We start from the raw sequence: 17,954 nt of genomic DNA, 5'->3' as shown, positions 1-17,954 counted from the left end.
GGTGTTAGTCGTATCCACCGCTGACCTATATGCCCTATCCCTATTTTTCATTTCATTCATTATTTTGTCCAATCTATTTACACGTGGTTTAATCTGGCTTACATTAAAAGCTTCCAAATGTGTTTGTAGGTCAGCCACTATTTGCGATAGCCAGATTGGTGGGACTGGGTATTGGTTTGCCTCGACCTCCCTCCCTTCCCCTGGTTTAATTCTCGTGTTGGACGTGGCGCTGCCGGTTCTGAATTTCTTTAGTCTAGATTTCATTGGTCCGGCTTTGCGTTTCCTACATACCTCTATTGGTGTACCCATGATGTAGTCCCCCGTTTCCCCCTCAGAGATCTGCTGGGCACAAGGTAAGTCCAGGGCACTAAGCTCTTGCGAGCGAGAAGGGGAAGTTTCCACAATCTCACAATCTAGCACCTGGATTGGGTGCAATGGCTCGATTAATGGAGTAAGAGATAGGCGTCTCTGTTCGTTCAATTTCACTGGAGACTGCCCCAATTGCTTTTTGTAGCACGCGATCGATTGCCGTGGGTTGAATAATTTGTGGGGGCAGTATACCATTTTCCTGTGTGAGCAGCTTTAGCGGGGTGAGCAGACTAGGCTTGGTTTTGGTTGAGCGTGTTCTAACTTTGCCCGCCATTCTATCTGTAGTTTAGCCTCGTACCTTCAAACAGTATTTGGCAGCTTATACTCCCCCCACACACTCTACGAGACCCCTACAAGGTTTCCCGTACCACCCGTAAGGGCCTTCAACACCCCCTTTGAACACCATCTACGTTTTAATGTCCCAATGTCTTTACCTTCATAACCACTCCCACCACGATCATAAGTGTCCTGGAACTCAGGACAGTCAATACACACACAAACAACCACACACCCTGGGCTCAGCCGCAGACATCACACACACACACATACAGGGATGCCACCACAAATGTGGAAACAAATACAACAGACAAACACATAACCCAACAGAAACACACACAGAGCCACAACAACAACAACAGACATGCCCTGTGCAGCTAAACTGGGGAAAGGCAATGGGAGCCCAGACACAACAGGAGTGCACAACCTCATCACTCAGGAACAATGCACAGACAACATACCATAACACACACAAGAAGTGCACCATCACTGAACAACACAGCCACAGCAAACAAACAACAGATGCACAGGCAGAACAATCACATAGCAAACACAGCAGGACATCAGGGGATGCACACCAGGCAATCACAAGGCAACATACACACACAGCACTGCATGCACAACAAGCGGTGTGTGCACACCAAGCATACCAGACACACACAGACATCAGTGACGGAACAGCAAACCACACAACACCATAAAGCACAGTACAAAGACAACAGCACACCCAGGAAGTGAAGCAAAAACACAAACAACACGCATACATACAACACAACACCCAATAGTTGCACAAGTCTGGGACACAAAGGTGGAAACAACTTGACCACAGGACTGGTCAGCACACACAGTTGAACTGCATAGGAGCAACCATGACTGACAAACAGCACCAGAACATCACACATGACCCACTGGGGAAATGCCCTGAGTGACACATTGACCCTGGCCAAATAGCTGCACCACAAAGCACAGTGGCACAAATAAAGTCATGGTGAGGCACACACACATACAAACCAAGGGGACAGCTCTCACCAAAGTGAAGTGTACTGCATGTCAGTAGGGGACATGACAGGAGTGTACCATACACAAAGAGAGGGAGTGCAGACCCACAATGGGTAGGCAGCTGAATGCACATATAGGGGAGGGCAAGACAACACACACAACATGCCACACTGGAGGCAAGAAGGCACCATGTGACAGCAAGGCACGAGAAAACACAACCACAATGGCAGTGTGGAGCAGCAGGTCTGCACAGTCCCCACAAACAGCAACAAGACACATGGATGTGCAACAAAACACAACACTGACTTGCCAGTAACACACTCTGCATACTCACAAGTGACAAAAACAACAAATAGGAGTCAGACAGAGCTGCAAGGACACACCAACACACTGCACAGTGCACAACATACAACTCACACATAGGCATACAACCACATCCACAGGGACAACAAGCACACAACTCCTGGGTGACACATGTGTGTAGTTGACATTGCAGAGGCATGCACACATCAACACTCCCCACAAACTCACTCCTTTCACACTGCACACTACTTGGCCATCCAAGAGAACAAATGGAAAGTAAGCCATGGGACTAGGATGACTGGCCATCACAAGATGACCATACACATACACCACTGGGCACACATGAAGGAAGAACACAAATACATGATGACCCTGGACAGCCTGCCTGCAATACTGTGTGCAGAAACCCACTCTGTGCTGGCAGTGACCCCGCCCTGACATGTGTACAACAGAGCAAACATGAAACAATCAAGTAAATGACTACTGCTAACCATTCAAAATTGACACCATTGCCACCACAAGTATCTGGGTCAAGAACAAATGAAGACCCTGTCACCCCTAAAAAAAAGAGAGTAAGTGAGCCCAAACATTGACCACGTTGAAGTGCCACACAGACCATGTTGCGCAGTAAACCATTTACACACAGCAAAATAACTTTATTCAGTAAGGACAATGACAAAATAGACAACAGGAGAAACTGACTTTATTCACATATTGCACAGATAGGTACCATGAGAAGAGAAGAGTAAGGCACAAGATGCAGAGCATGTCCATGAGAAGCTGCACAGGCAGGGGGCTAAACACAAGGCCAGTGGCCAGTCCGAGGTGCTGACTGAGTCCATGAGATGCTGCACAGGCAGGGGGGCACACAGCAAAGAGCAAAACGGCCAGTGGGCAGGACAAAGTGCAGACTGAGTCCATGAGAATCTACACAGGGAAGAGTTCAACACAGCAAAGAGCAACAAGGCCAGGGCCAGTCCAAGGTGCTGACTGAGTCCATGAAAAGCTGCACAGCCAGGGGGCACACAGCAAAGAGCAAAAAGGCCAGTGGGCAGGACAAAGTGCAGACTGAGTCCATGAGAAGCTGCACAAGGAAGGGTCCAACGCCGCAGTGAACAACAAGGCCAGTGGGCAGGGCAAAGTGCAGACTGAGTCCATGAGAAGCTGCACAGGCAGGGGGCACTCAGCAGTGAACGACAAGGCCAGATGTCCGTCCAAGGTGTAGACTGAGTCCATGAGAAGCTGCACAGGCAGGGGGCACACAGCAGTGAACGACAAGGCCAGTGGGCAGGACAAAGTGCAGCCTGAGTCCATGAGAAGCTGCACAGGGAAGGGTCCAACACAGCAGTGAATGACAAGGCCAGTGGGCAGGACAAAGTGCAGACTGAGTCCATGAGAAGCTGCACAGGCAGGGGGCACTCAGCAGTGAACGACAAGGCCAGTGGGCAGGACAAAGTGCAACCTGAGTCCATGAGAAGCTGCACAGGGAAGGGTCCAACACAGCAGTGAATGACAAGGCCAGTGGGCAGGACAAAGTCCAGACTGAGTCCATGAGAAGCTGCACGGGGAAGAGTTCAACACAGCAAAGAGCAACAAGGCCAGTGGCCAGTCCAGGGTGCAGACTGAGTCCATGAGAAGCTGCACAGGGAATTGTGTGCAACTGTACCTTTCCATGGTCAGTAATACAGTCAGGGGGTAACAATGTGCAGTACAGGCCCACCTGTGTGAGAGAAAGGTGTGTGAGGGTGACTAACAGACTTGGCTGTCAGGTGGACTGGGAGCTGTTTGTGTCTCGGGGACTGTTGGGGCACTTGACTGGGGAGAGAGCGGAACAGCTGAGGTAGAGCTATCAGTAGCTTTGCAAACCGGAGGGCTGCTTGGACCAGGTGGTGTAGTGGCACGTGGAAGTGTAGTCATGCAGACGGGAGACACGGTGTGGCTGGCAGATTGTGGAGGGGTGCCCTTCCACTTCTTGGGGATCCTAAATGGCTTGCCTGACTTTGGATCAATGGGAAGTGGTGTGGGCACAACAGGCACACTCACCACCACTGTTGCAGCAGGCGCTGGCAGCCCCTCTGGTGAGGTGCTGGACCCAGCTGAACACTTTGCCTTGTTTCGCCTCTGCCCCCCTTCCCCTGTTTACCCCTACAATGCCCTCTGGCCCCTGCTTCACTGGGCTTGGAATGGGAGTCGAGGTGGTTGGTGATACTGCCTTGGAGCCCTTCCTAGGTGTACCCTTGGCATGCACCACCTCCTTGGTGGGCACAGACACTGTACGATTATCTTCGCGCAATGCTTTAGGGACAGGAGAGTCCTTCGATGGGGATGCCACTGAGGCATGTGTGCCTGAGGTCTGCTGCTCTGCTATTTGTCCACTGGTGTCGCCTGACGGGCTTGTCTCCCTGCGCTCTGGGGTGCCTTTAGTCTTCTGTGGGGATGGTGTCTGCGCCCGGGACCGCTTGGGTTGCTGCTGCTGTGTGCTCCGTGTGATGTATCGTGACTTTGATGTATGTGGACCGTGGTCACTATCATCAGATGAGGCCACTGCCAGGGGGGTGGACAAAGGGACTGGAGCTGGACTGTGAGTATGTGCCTGTTGCAGGGCAGACGTCAGTGTTGATAACAAAGCCTGGACTGTCTGGTGCAGCCCACCCACGTCGGAATGTATGCCCTCCATGAAAGCAACCACCTGGGCCAATTTCTTGTTGTGGTCAATGAAGGCATTGAGGAGAGTTGTGTGGCCTACACCCAGCTGGCAAAAAAGGTCCACAGACTCTGATGGCAGCAGGGGGGACAGGGGCAGCGGTTCCAGGGGTGAAGGACACTCTTCCCCTCTTACTAGGCGGTCACGGGCAGCACCAGAGGAAGTCGTTGGGAGGGTGGGAAATGGCCGCTGTGTGGTAGAAGTCGATGCAGAGTCCCCGTTCCCTGTGCCCTCCAACATGGATGCATCCCTGCTGGCATCGAATGATGTGGGGCTTTGCGTCTCAGGCTGGGACTCCTCCAGCAGACTCCTGTCCCCCTCTGAGGTGCTGGTGACATCTGTGACACTGGGCTCCTGGACAGCTGTGGTGCTAGTTTCACCCCCACTGGTGTCCATCTCCTGTCCCTCCGTAACCACAGGTGATGCTGCATGAGAGAGAGAGATGTAGGGTCAGGTTAGTGGCAGCAACAGAACAAACATATGCAAGCAATGCATGACAAAAGTTGACCAAATCTACATGTTGCACACCACCCTTTGCAATCACATTGTGCCAGCTCACTACATAGACTCAAGCAGTGCGTGGAAACAGGAAACTCAGGCATGAGTGAGCCATGTGATGACCACACAGCACAACACCCTGCTTGTGGCTCTGTTCAAACAAACACACAACTAGTTCTGAGCACACCTAGGGACATGATGGGGGCACACTACTTGATGCCAATGACAGAACTGGATGGAACAGGAGGGGACAACACAGACCCAGACTATAACATGAGAGTCCACATTGGACATTAGCCCATGCCACCCACCATGTCGTACATTGGGGACAATATAATGCTGCACATTGCTGTAAGATGTGTAGGCCTCCCCAATATGGGTGCATGCATTGGACGTATTGATGTGCGCACAGTCAGATTGGCCACACTGCCGTTCCCTCCCATGGGATTCCCAAGACTACACCAATGCAGAAGAAACCTGAAGAGCACAACTCAGAATGTAATGTGAAGGCACAGCATCCAAATCACATTTGTAAGTACAGGTAGGGCAAATGCAAGCCACAGGCACGCAGTCCAGCAGCCACTTACATGCCACAGCATCACACTACCAACATCACAGAGGCCAGCACTGGCACATGCTCTGTAAACATGCAGCCACTCTCAGCCAAAGTCAGACTCCCCAAATGCTCACCCTTGGTTTGCTGCTGATGCTCCTTCAAAGGTGCATCCAGCTCAGGTTGTGTCACCACCAAGATGCTCCCCATTAGTGGTGTCATACTGCGCCGTGCCAGATGGCCAGTGCTAGGAAGCAGCCCCAAGGTCATCTCCACCACGTTCTTTGCCAGCCGGCTGATGTCGTCCCATCTCTTGTGGCAGTGGGTGTGCCGTCGGTTTGAGACCCCCAGAGCTCGCACCTTGGCTGCAATGGCCCTCCACATGGCCTTACACTGGTGTACCTTGAGCTGCAGGCATGGGAGACAAGAGGAGGAAATGATCAGTGACACAGTGCCATGTAGCGACATCTATCAGTATAGCAGCAAGATACAAAATAATCACATATCCAACGAAATTGGCAATCAGAGACTATAGTACTGCTCACATGGGACACCTGCATGGGAAGAGCTGATGTTAAAGCATGCAGGTGTGAGGGGGAACACAGTCACTGCACATCTCACACACATGCAGGATGCCAGCACTGAAACACCCATGTAGCCTGCCCACACTCAAGTCCATTGTTGGCTTGAGCAACACATACATCAAATGTCAACCTGTGTTTGGGGGTGGACTCACTGTGTCCAAGATTGCACAGCCATCAATGTCCCTGTCCTGTGAATAGATGAATGTGTCATGGTGGTCACATTGAGGGACATGATCACACAAATACAAAATGCCATTCACAAGGGCAGTTGTGTGCAAAATACAGTGCTGAGATGGCCCATAGCTGGAGTGCAATGTGAAAAGACTGATGCCATACTCTGTAAGTTGAGTGAGGTGTCCTTGTTTTTGTATGCAGGGACTGTGCAGGCCAGCTGGGCTCACACTGAGATGGACTACAGGGGCACACACAGCCATCCAGCCAAGCAATCACTGCCCTCCTGACTACAGCAATAACAACCTTCTGTGTCACTGTATGGCTGATAACACAACACAGGTCACTCATACATACATGTGCAGGGAGGGAAAGCAGTGGCATTGGGTACACACACCCTCCCACTAGACAGCATGTCACACAGTGCATGACACTAACCCACACTCCCAGGCACATACTGCATCAGTCCAACTACATGTGTGCCCCCCCTGCCCTACCCCACCACTGTTGAAGACTTACCACAACATTTGGGGCACCATATAGCCTTGGGTACTGTGTAAGCACCTCGTCCACCAGGACCTCCAGCTCCTCGCTCGTGAAGGGACTGGCACGGATCTTCTCTGTCCTTGCCATCACTGTGGACATGAGACAACAGCGGCGGAATTGGGTGGTGAGGTGTCTCAGGCAGCATTCCCTGGAGGCAGCAGCAGGTGAGGGGTCTCAGGCAGTAGTCCCTGGAGGCAGCAGCAGGTGAGGGGTCTCGGGCAGCAGTCCCTGGAGGCAGCAGCAGGTGAGGGGTCTCAGGCAGCAGTCCCTTGAGGCAGCAGCAGGTGAGAGGTCTCAGGCAGCAGACTCTTGGAGCAATGGAAATGTGAGGCTCACTCCCACACATAAAGACCCTGTTGGTCGTTTCAAAGGTGCCAAGCTGCAGCAATTGGTGGTCCAGGTCTGCCTCTTTCAAATGCATCCAATGACCACCTCCGCGGTGGCAGAGCACGCCTACCGCTATCTTTCAAATTGCATCATCCCACCGCAATCATGACTCCCATTGGCTAAGGGCATGCTCCATGGCGGTGACACAACGCTGGGGCCTGGGGCGCGCTACCGCGATGGTGCATCTTTCAAATGCAGCCAATGACCGTCTCCACGGTGGCAGAGCACGCCTAACGCGATCTTCAAAATTGCATCATGCCACTGCAAACATGGCTCCCATCGGCTGTAAGGGCATGCTCCATGGCGGTGAGACAATGCTGGGGCCCGGTGAGCACTACCGCGATGGTGCATCTTTCAAATGCAGCCAATGACCGCCTCCGCGGTGGCAGAGCACACCTACCGCGATCTTCAAAATTGCATCATGCCACCGCAATCATGGCTCCCATTGGCTGTAAGGGCATGCTCCATGGCGGTGACACAACGCAGGGGTCCATGGTGTGCTACCGCAATTTTAGTGGCCGAGCATGCCAACCGCCATTGCCACATGTCTCCATGCCTATCACTACCGCACTTGTGTGAATGGGTGTGCTGGTGACACACTGCCGGGGCCAGGCAGTAGCTATCGCGATTTGGATGCCATACATTGAGACGAGACTCCGCCATTCAGGCAGCGGAGCTTGCCAATGGCCATTTCTACATGTCTCCATGCCTATCACTACCGCACTTGTGTGAATAGGTGTGCTGGTGATGCACCGCCGGGGCTAGGCGGTAGCTACCGCAATTTGGGTGCCATACATTGACACGAGGCTCCGCCATTTAGATGGCGAAGCATGCCAACCGCCACTTCCACATGTCTCCATGGCTATCACTACCGCACTTGTGTGAATGGGTGTGCTGGTGACACACCGCCGGGGCCAGGTGGTAACTACCGCGATTTAGGTGCCATACAATGGCAATGGCCATCTGTCAAACATCAACAGTGCACAGTGCCAACATGTTCAATGGCACATCATTGTGCACACGATGCCAATGTTCAATTTACTCCACTGATGGCTACATATGCCATGTTTGTGTGTGTGTATCGTAGATTGGCCTGTACCCACTCACATGTCACTTATGGATTTGATGTTGGTGTAGGCAGGGCAGTGTTTTCCTGGGCTCTACAATGTGTACACATGTCAAAGTGTTGAGGTGCAGTGACAATCACAGCGATGCTCGTCTCAATGAATGATGATCTATTTTGCATTGCCTCTCATGTCTGCTCATGAACACATTCGTCATTCCAGCGCCGACTGTGGTCATTGTGTGGTGGATGTGTGCCAGGTTGTAATGACGCATTAAGGTGTGACAGGTACAGCAGCTAGGTATGAGACAGTGGTTTTGATTAGTTATACATATGCTGGATGCTATACTCCCAGGCGTGCCCATGTGAAATGTGGCCATATCCCTATGTGCATTCACATTGACCAAGGTGGTGTTTGAGGTACTTGTCTTGTGTAAGTTGACAGGTGTGGCCTTTGTGAACATGAAGGTGTCCCTACATGTAAGCTAGTCTGTTACTCACTATAGATGTCAGTCATTGTTGTCATTGTGGCATCCAGAACGTGATATGCTGTGTACATCCCATGATGTATTGCATTGAAATGTGTCCACTATCATCTCAAATAGGAGGAGGCCAAATTTGACTTGTCACTTGACGGTGCTGGAAGACATGGAGGATGTTTCGATCATAAGGAAATGCTGCCTGGACAGAGACCCTTTGTGATCTGTTGGAGCCCCACCTGCAGCCCCACAGGACATATCCAACAGCTTTCACCCCTACTTATAAGGTGATGACAGTCGTGCATTTTTTTACCACTGGATCGTTCCACGAGACAGTGGCCAGCGCTGGTGGGATGTCACATCCGATGTTCAGCATGGTCCTGCGTGATGTACTGTCCGCCATGATGCTTTACAAGGACATATACATCCATTTCCCCAGGGGTGCTGAATAGCCAGCTGTGAAGGGAGAGTTCTATCTCCTTGGACACATCCCCAGTGTTGTTGAGGCCATTGATTGCACCCATGTCGGTCTTGTGCCACCACAGGCAAGTGAGCACATTTACCACAACCGCAAGCATTACCACTCCATCAAGTGCAGGTGGTGTGCCTGGCAGGTATGACCATCTCTCACGTGTGTGCCAAATTCTCAGGCTCGGCACATGACTCCTACATCCTGCGGAACAGCATAGTGCCCCAGCTGATGGCTAATCTTCTTCCTGAGCATGCATGGATTGTGGGCGAGTATGCCTAGTCGTGTGGCATGCCCTGTGTGTGACCTGCTGCCCTGAGCCTCTGCGACATTGCAATGTCTATTTGTGTTTGTCATACCTAGGTGAGTCTGCATATCCCAACCGACCCTGGTTGTTAAGCCCACTGAGGAATCCCAGGACCCCGGCTGATGACTGCTACAATGAGGCCCATGGGAGGACATGTTGTGTGGTGGAGTGTACTTTTGGTGTGCTCATGTCACGTTTCCGCTGCCTGGACAAGACCGGAGGTGCACTGGCATACGCACCCAGGAAGGTGGGTCAGATTGTAGTGGCATGCTGCATGCTCCACAACCTAGCCATTCGCAGGGAGATTCCCCTGCTCCTGGATGATGGTGAGGACCCAAGGCCGCAGCCTGCAAACCAAGCCATGTCCAGTGATGAGGACAGTGGAGAGGAGGAAGGTGTTGACCTGCGTGAACAGCTCATCACCCGATACTTCACTTGATGGTGGGTGTCAATGTGCAACATACCCATTGTCTGCTGATATTGCTGTTGTCGTGAAGGGGCATGTGAAAATTGTAGCATCAGCCAGTTGTAGACTCAGTGGTGGTTGGAAATGTTTCTGGGACATGTCATTTGGGAACATCAACAGGACGTGTATGTTGACACTTGGAAAACATTGTAACATGTGCATGTTAGGTTATCATGATGGTAGGGGTTGTGTGATGTCTGTGATGCCACACCCAGACCAGTGACAGTTGTTCTGTTGTGTTTCCCTAGGTGCTTCGACTTTCCCTTGCCTACATACCGCCCATGCTTCTGGTACATTGTGATCATGTTGAAGACTGTACATCCTGCAATAAAGATGGAGCAGACACGACAACATGTGTGTGAGGATATTTTATTTACTATGGTGAGATGCGAGGAGGGGTGTACATTTCCATTGGGGGGTGGGGTGGAGCAGTGAGTTGACAGTTGTGGTAGATGAGATAGTCGAGTAGTCACCACATTGCTGTGGTGACCCAGTCCAACAGACAGATGCCATTCAAAAGGCAGTGTGGGGAAGGACAGTCTAAAAAGTCAATGCAGTGGTGGAGAGGGTTGCCATCATGGCTGGCTCCGTGACTGGCGTCTGGCGGGTGCTTGGCCTCCAGATACTACAGGGTCTTCTTGGGACGGCCCCTTCGTCATTTGGCAGGGGGGTGTTGCAGGCAGCACTGGTGGCGGTGGTGGTGGTGGCCACACAGGCCGTGACAGCAGGGGTCTTTTGTGGAGTTGTTGTTGGTGCAGATGTGGGGGGGGACGATGGGGTCCTGTTGCTCCCTGGCACACCAGATGGGCCAGCCTCAAGCTCATCGTCCACGGAATCCTGGGAGTCAACATCCGAGAGTCCTTGTACCGGGGGTGTAGACTGGCTCTGCAGGTTGCTGGTGTTGTCCTCTGCAGTGAGTTCTTGGTCACCTGTGGGTCAAATGTGAAATGGTCATTGCAGTGCACCTGGCAAGCTTTGTGTTAGCTGTGTGTCATGCACTTTTTGTACACTGCACAATTGACATATCATCACATTGTTGACTATGTGCACTACTGTGCTTCCTGACATGATGCAGTGGTACAGGCATTACTTGTCCATGGTGTGAGGTCTCAAGGCATACCATGCGACCAGTGCACAATTAAGGTTTACAGGGACTTCTTGCCATCTATGGCCTGGCACAACATGTGTTTAGTTGAGAACTCTTTGTTTATTTGTCTGACTTAGCAGACGTCACATCTGGCCATGGACTGGCCATTGTCATCTCCTGTCCTGTCATGTGCATATCTTGATTTGTGCCACCACACATGCTTTCATATTTTTTGAATGGTCCTTGTTGCACTTGCCCCATGACGTTGCACATGTAACTAGGTCCTGTACATGATTGTGCCCTGACTTTCTTCTACTTGTGCATTGGTGTGTCACATATTGGTAGCTGTGACAATTTCCGTAGCTTACCTGTGTGCACACTGTGCTTGGCAATGGGGTAGGTGTGCCTCTTTGTGCAATGAGAGGGCTAGTTTTGACTTATGTCACCATTTCATTTGTGAAAAATGGGTGGGTGCACGTACTGACTACTTAGGTTTGTTTGGTGTACTGCAATGGCTTCCAACTGCTTCTGGGTGGGGGAGGGCTCCATCCTGCTGGGGTGTGGGACAGAGGGAATGTTGGGAGTAGTAGTGCAGGCCTCCCACCCCCAAACACCCTCCCAGGGAAGATGGCCTCCTACCTGTAAGTTTGTTTGGTGTACTGCAATGGCTTCCAACTGATTCTGGGTGGGGGAGTGCTCCATCCTGCTGAGGTGTGGGACAGAGGGAATGTTGGGAGTAGTAGTGCAGGCCTCCCAGCCACAAACACCCTCACTGTGAAGATGGCTACCTACCTGTAAGTTTGTTTGGTGTACTGCAATGGCTTCCAACTGCTTCTGGGTGGGGGAGGGCTCCATCCTGCTCAGGTGTGGGACAGGGGGCATGGTGGGAGTAGTGATGCATGCCCCCCACCCGAGACACCCTCCCAGGGAAGATGGCTACCTACCTGTGAGTTTGATGTGGGTTGTGTAATGGCTGACACATGCTTCTGGGTGGGGTGGGGTGGGGGGAGTGATCCATCTTGGTAGGCTGTGGGACAGGGGGTATGGTGGGAGTAGTGGTGCAGGCCCCCCACCCCCAGACACCCTCCCAGGGAAGATGGCTACCTACCTGTAAGTTTGTTTGGTGTACTGCAATGGCTTTCAACTGCTTCTGGGAGGGGGATGGCACCATCCTGTTGAGGTGTGAGACAGGGGGTATGGTGGGAGTAGTGGTGCAGGCCTCCCACCACCAGACACCCTCCCAGGGAAGATGGCTACCTACCTGTAAGTTTGATGTGGGTTGTGTTATGGCTGACACATGCTTCTGGGTGGGGTGGGAGGAGGGATCCATATTGCTGATAATGTGGGCTAGGGGGCCTGGTGGGAGTTGTAGTGCTGTCTGTCTGTACACATGCCCCCATGGTAATGTTGGTAGCTACGTTTGGGGTGAATGGGAGTGGGTGAATGTTGGATCTGTGAGCCATGAGTGTGTGATGCAGATGGATGACATGTGTCCTAGGAGGTGTAGCTTTGTAGATGTGCAAGACAGTACATAGCAGAGTGGCGGTAGTCATTTGTTTGTACTTATCAGCCTCCACTCCCCCGGCTACTCCTGTGAGACTCTATAGATGCAGTATGGCAAGCTCCTTCTCCTCCCATTGTATGAATGGTTTTGGTGGAATGGGAGGGCCACCGCCAGTCCTCTGAGCCAGCTCAAGGTTCTTGCTCCTCCTCTCCTTGACCACCCTCTTCAGATCATGCCACCGCTTCATGATCTCCTTTTTTGATCTTGGGGTGGTCCCTACTGCATAGACCCTTTGGACTATCCTTGCCCCCATTTGTGTCCTTGTGGCTAATAATGTCTGTTGGACCAGGGTACCAAAAAGCTGTGGTTCCACTCTGACTATCTCATCTACCATAACCATGGCCATGGTGTGTGGTGTGCAAAGTGGTTGTGGGTGCAGGAGTGTGAGTGGTGGTTGTGGTTGTGCTGTGTATGGTGCGTGTTGTGCAGGAGGGTTAGTTGTGGAGGTGTGGAGGTGGGGCTGTGTGCGGTGTGGCTAGTGATGTGTCCTTTGCCTCTCCTGTCAGCTGGGGTATGTGTCCCATCTCTCCTGGAGTTTTGCAAGGGATTGTGGTCAGGGAAGGGGCTGGTTTTATACTCAGCTATGTGGGTGTGTCCAATTGGGGTGTTGCTGGCAGGTGTGTTGTCCTGGGATTTGTATTTTTTGTTTTGCCTTGTGGTTGTCTTATTGGGGTGTGTTTTGTGTATTTGGGGTACATGGCTAGTTTTCTGTGTGCACTTTTTGGCCTTCTTGTGGGGTTTTGGCTTCGTCCGCCATATTTTTTTACGGTTCGTCCACCGCGGTGGCTGTGCTTCAGCTCTTCCGCTGGCTCTTCCATTCATCTCATTATGCGACCGTGGCGGTCGGAGACAGCGGTACGTACTGCGGGACTGTCAGGGATATCCTAATTTCTGGTGCGGTGTCTCCTCTATACTTGCGGCGGGTTGGTGTTTTTCCGCTGTGATTCCGACCGCCGTGGACGGATTTTGGCCATCTCCGCCCGCTATGGGTGGTTTTTCTTGGCCTCGTTCCATCGCGGTCGTTTTTTTTGGGTGGTTAATCCTACTTTGGCCGCCGGTTTCCCACGGTGCGGGTGGTCTGTTGTTTTCCGCTTCCATGGTGGTCGGGGTGCTCTTCCGCCCGCCATCCTAATGGACCTCAAAGTGTGCCTCCAAGAGACGTGGGAAATTGATCCAATAAATGTGAATGGGTATCGTTCCTTTCAGACTTCTGCAATACCGTCACCCACTGGTCAGGCTAAGGGTGGTTTATTGACCCTACTTTCCAATGCTTTCCCTCATAAAGTGAAGTCATTTTTTAATACAGCACCTTACTACCACATCATTCTAATAGTGCACTGTACGGATTATTGTTGGCTTATTAATTTTTATAATAATAATTTTGGAAGCAATCAAGCAGCGGTGTCGGCCCCTTTAGAAAGAGATATTGATAACTTACATTACAAATGCATTAAACCCTGCAACATAATTTGGCTTGGGGATTTTAATGTCCATCCTTGTGACAAGATTAATGTGCCAGTACGTGGATACAGAATGAGGAGGGGGAGAGTGTTCCTCATTTTGGTCACACGGAATTTGGTAACGCATTAAATAGACTACTAACCATAAACAATCTTGTATTTTTAAATGTTTCAGAAATTTTAACTGCTCAGTTAAGATGTACTTTTTAAAATCACTCTGTTTCCTCTACCCTTGATTATGTTCTGGTCTCTGATTCAATAAGAGGGCTTTTTTCTCACTTTGAGATTGATTTTTATCCTTGTAGTGATCATGCTGCAATAACTTTTCTTATCCCCTCTGTAAAGAAAAATTAATGTCTTTTTAAACTTCCGGTAAACCCTGTGATTGCAAGAGAGAATGGTATTTTTTTGAAGTGAGAAAGAGTGGACACTGGGATGTTTTTGGCCTATCTACTCTCCAACCGACTTGGGGAGATTATGCTTTGTTTAAACTCAATCCCACTTGATAGTACAACCTCGGCCTTTGAGCTGATTTTATCTAATGTTTAAAACAATTTAACCCGTGTTATACGTAACGTTCATCATAACAAATGTAGTTGGTTTAATGATGACTGTGACAAAACACTAAAAAATCTTCATATAGCTTTGAGGTCTAACACTCATAACCCACCTCTGATTAAGTCTTTGCGCCAAGCTCACAAAAAAGCTGGGAGTACTAGGCTGAAAGCCCTAAAGGAAGAGTGGTGGGAAAATTTGCAGAAGGCTGCTATGTTAAAAAGTTCACAGGCATTTTGGTCGCTGATTAACGCACCATTTTTAAGAGATGAGCAGTCAATGACCACAGATACTCATGTTGAGCAGGAGGAATGGGTGACCCATTTTGAAAGTTTATTTGGAGCTAACGGGACGGCAACTGCTCAGTTTTTTCCCAAACTTTTAATAATGCCAGGGGGTGCTGTTAGTTTAACACATGAAGAACTCAAGCATGCCCTAAACCAATGTAAACGTGCAAAGGCAGCGGGACCGGATGGAGTTCCTATCGATTTGTTTTTGGAGAATCAAGATCTTTGGGCCCCGCTTTTAACAAACGTTTTTAACAAAATTGCCCAAATAGATGCCCCTTCTTTGTGGAAGGCAACTGTAATTGATACCATTTACAAAAAGGGGATATGTCAATTCCTAAAAATTATAGACCTATCTCTTTGATAGATTCCACTGCAAAATAAATGGGTTGGCTTCTTTTAAATAGATTGGAGGAATGGGCCCTAGAAAATAATATTATAATCCCATGTCAGTTTGACTTTAGAAAAGGGAAAGGCACTGTGGAACAGTGCCTGAACCTGAGTCTTAGTATAGCAAAATACACGGCAGCCAAAAAAGGCCACCTCTATCTTTCCTTTATGGATCTGTCCGTAGCCTTTGACTGCGTGGCACAGCCTAGGCTGTGGCAGATCATGGAGGCAATGGGGATTGCCCTAAATATTATTAATATTATTCGTGACTTGTACTCAGGTGCCTCAGCCTTTGTCCGGTATGGAAAGGGTGGTGAATGTAGCAGGTATTTGAAAATCATGAGAGGTGTGAGGCAGGGGTGTGTTCTCGTCCCCTTTCAATTTGCACTCTACACCAATGATGTAGAATCTACCTTGCTGGGATCTACTTCAGATGTTCCTTATATAATTTCAACACAGATATCAATACTATCATATGCGGACGACGCAGTACTTTTAGCACGTACCAGTAATGCGCTGCGTCGTTTAGCGTTGGAAAATACGCAATTTATGAACAATTTGGGTATGAAGGTTAACTATACCAAATCTTTTATCCTAGTGGCAGGCCCCAAACAGTAGAAACATCCCCAAATTAACACTGAAGGGGGAAAACTGGGAGCTGTCGATTCTTTTAACTATCTAGGGATTATGTTTGATCGTCAAATTAACTGGCAAAACATGATTGTAAATAGAGGGATGCAGATGGAAAAGAATATTGGGGCCCTAACTAAATTTATTTAAAAAACTGGTTTAAAACCTCTAGATGTAATAAAAACAGTGTATGAAGCTAACGGTATCTGCTGCCACTTATGGAGCAGCTGTTTTGGGAACCAGAGACTGTGCAAAACTGCAATCTATTAAAGATAACTTTTTAAAAAGGTTACATTCACTGCCAAAGTCATGCGCTAACTTTAAGTGCCATATGGAATTGAGAGCCCCTTATATTACCGATAAAATTTCTGTGCGCCGATTTTAATTTGGCATTCAATATGGCGAAAGGAGACCCTTACACTGACAAGAGACATTATAAAGCATTTTTTGAAATTAGACGGGGTGGGTATTATAACCTGGCCATGATATGTTGAATCCACTTTGAAAGCAGCTGGGCTATATCATCTCTTTGTAGACCCTACAACGTGTTGGTGTATTTCTAAGAATGATCTGAAAGTTCATTTGTTATCTAATTTACAGATAAGAAGGGAGGCTTTAAATACCAAGCTGTCAACAGTTAAATTATACCTGACAGTCCCCAGCATAATGCAAATGGATATAACCTCAACATATCTATCGCTCGTCACTAACCTACAACATAGGTATATCTCGGTGAGACTTTGTTTAAATTATATTTCTTTGATATTGGGTTTTCCCTTTAATATCTATGTTGTTTCTGATCTCCCATTTTGTACCTGTGATGAGCGATCTATACAGAATGATATGCACTTTTTGTTTTTCTGCAAATTTTATCGTAACAAAAGGAAAAGGTTTATTATCCCCCTCATGTGTAAAATGAATTTTAAACAATGTCATGTGGCCCTCTATTATTTGCAGGTATTATCTGATCCATTTACTTGTTTATCCTTGGCGTCTTTCTCTTTATCTGCCCTGACAAAAGAGACGTTCAATTTGCAGAATTTTTTGTCTCTAAAAAGAGGAATCAATTTACTGTATCGTGCTAATAATTATGTATGTATACTTTCATAATATGGAAGTTCAGTATAATCTTTTGTATTTTAACTTAATTATAATGTCGTGGAACGAATTTTTATATGTAGTATACTTTTTATGCCTTCATTGTGTTGTCGAAATAAAGTTATTCTGAATGGAATGGAATGGATATGTATATGCCCTGTGCTTGGCTACATGCCCAAGGATGGCATTTTTTAAGGAACCCATGTTTCTTAAAGGAATCCATGCATCCATGCTGCTATACAAACACTGTCTCGGGAAACCATTGGTGGAGGGGGAGCTCAGCCACAAAAGACTGAGTAGATGGGGCCCAGTTTACCACAGATACATGTGGCCTGGCTTCATGGGGGCCTTTCATTCTTTTAAAACAGCAGCGCTTTGAATGGCTTGCCTTTCTGTCTTCCTACGTTCTACCCACAGTCTGCGGTGTCTACACTAGGTGGTCATTCCTTTAGCAACAAGCAACCTTATGGTTTTGTGTTGAGCAAATGTAACTTCTTCTCTGACACACGGCTGAATTTCAAAACCTATACTTCTATTTTCCATAATGTGTTGTACCTACTGTGCTCTGTAACTTATGCATTTTATGTTTTATTTACTATTTCTACTTGCATTCTAATTTATAATTTTGTATGTGTGGAATGGTGAAATATAACATTAAAAAACTGACATCTAAACTCTGTTCTCTTTTATAGCTTGAAAAAGTAGTGTT

This window comes from Triturus cristatus, chromosome 4_1 (genome assembly GCF_964204655.1).
Source record: "Triturus cristatus chromosome 4_1, aTriCri1.1, whole genome shotgun sequence".
Taxonomy (NCBI): Eukaryota; Metazoa; Chordata; class Amphibia; order Caudata; family Salamandridae; genus Triturus; species Triturus cristatus.
The sequence above is the reverse complement of the archived record's forward strand: the minus strand, read 5'-3'. Positions refer to the sequence as shown.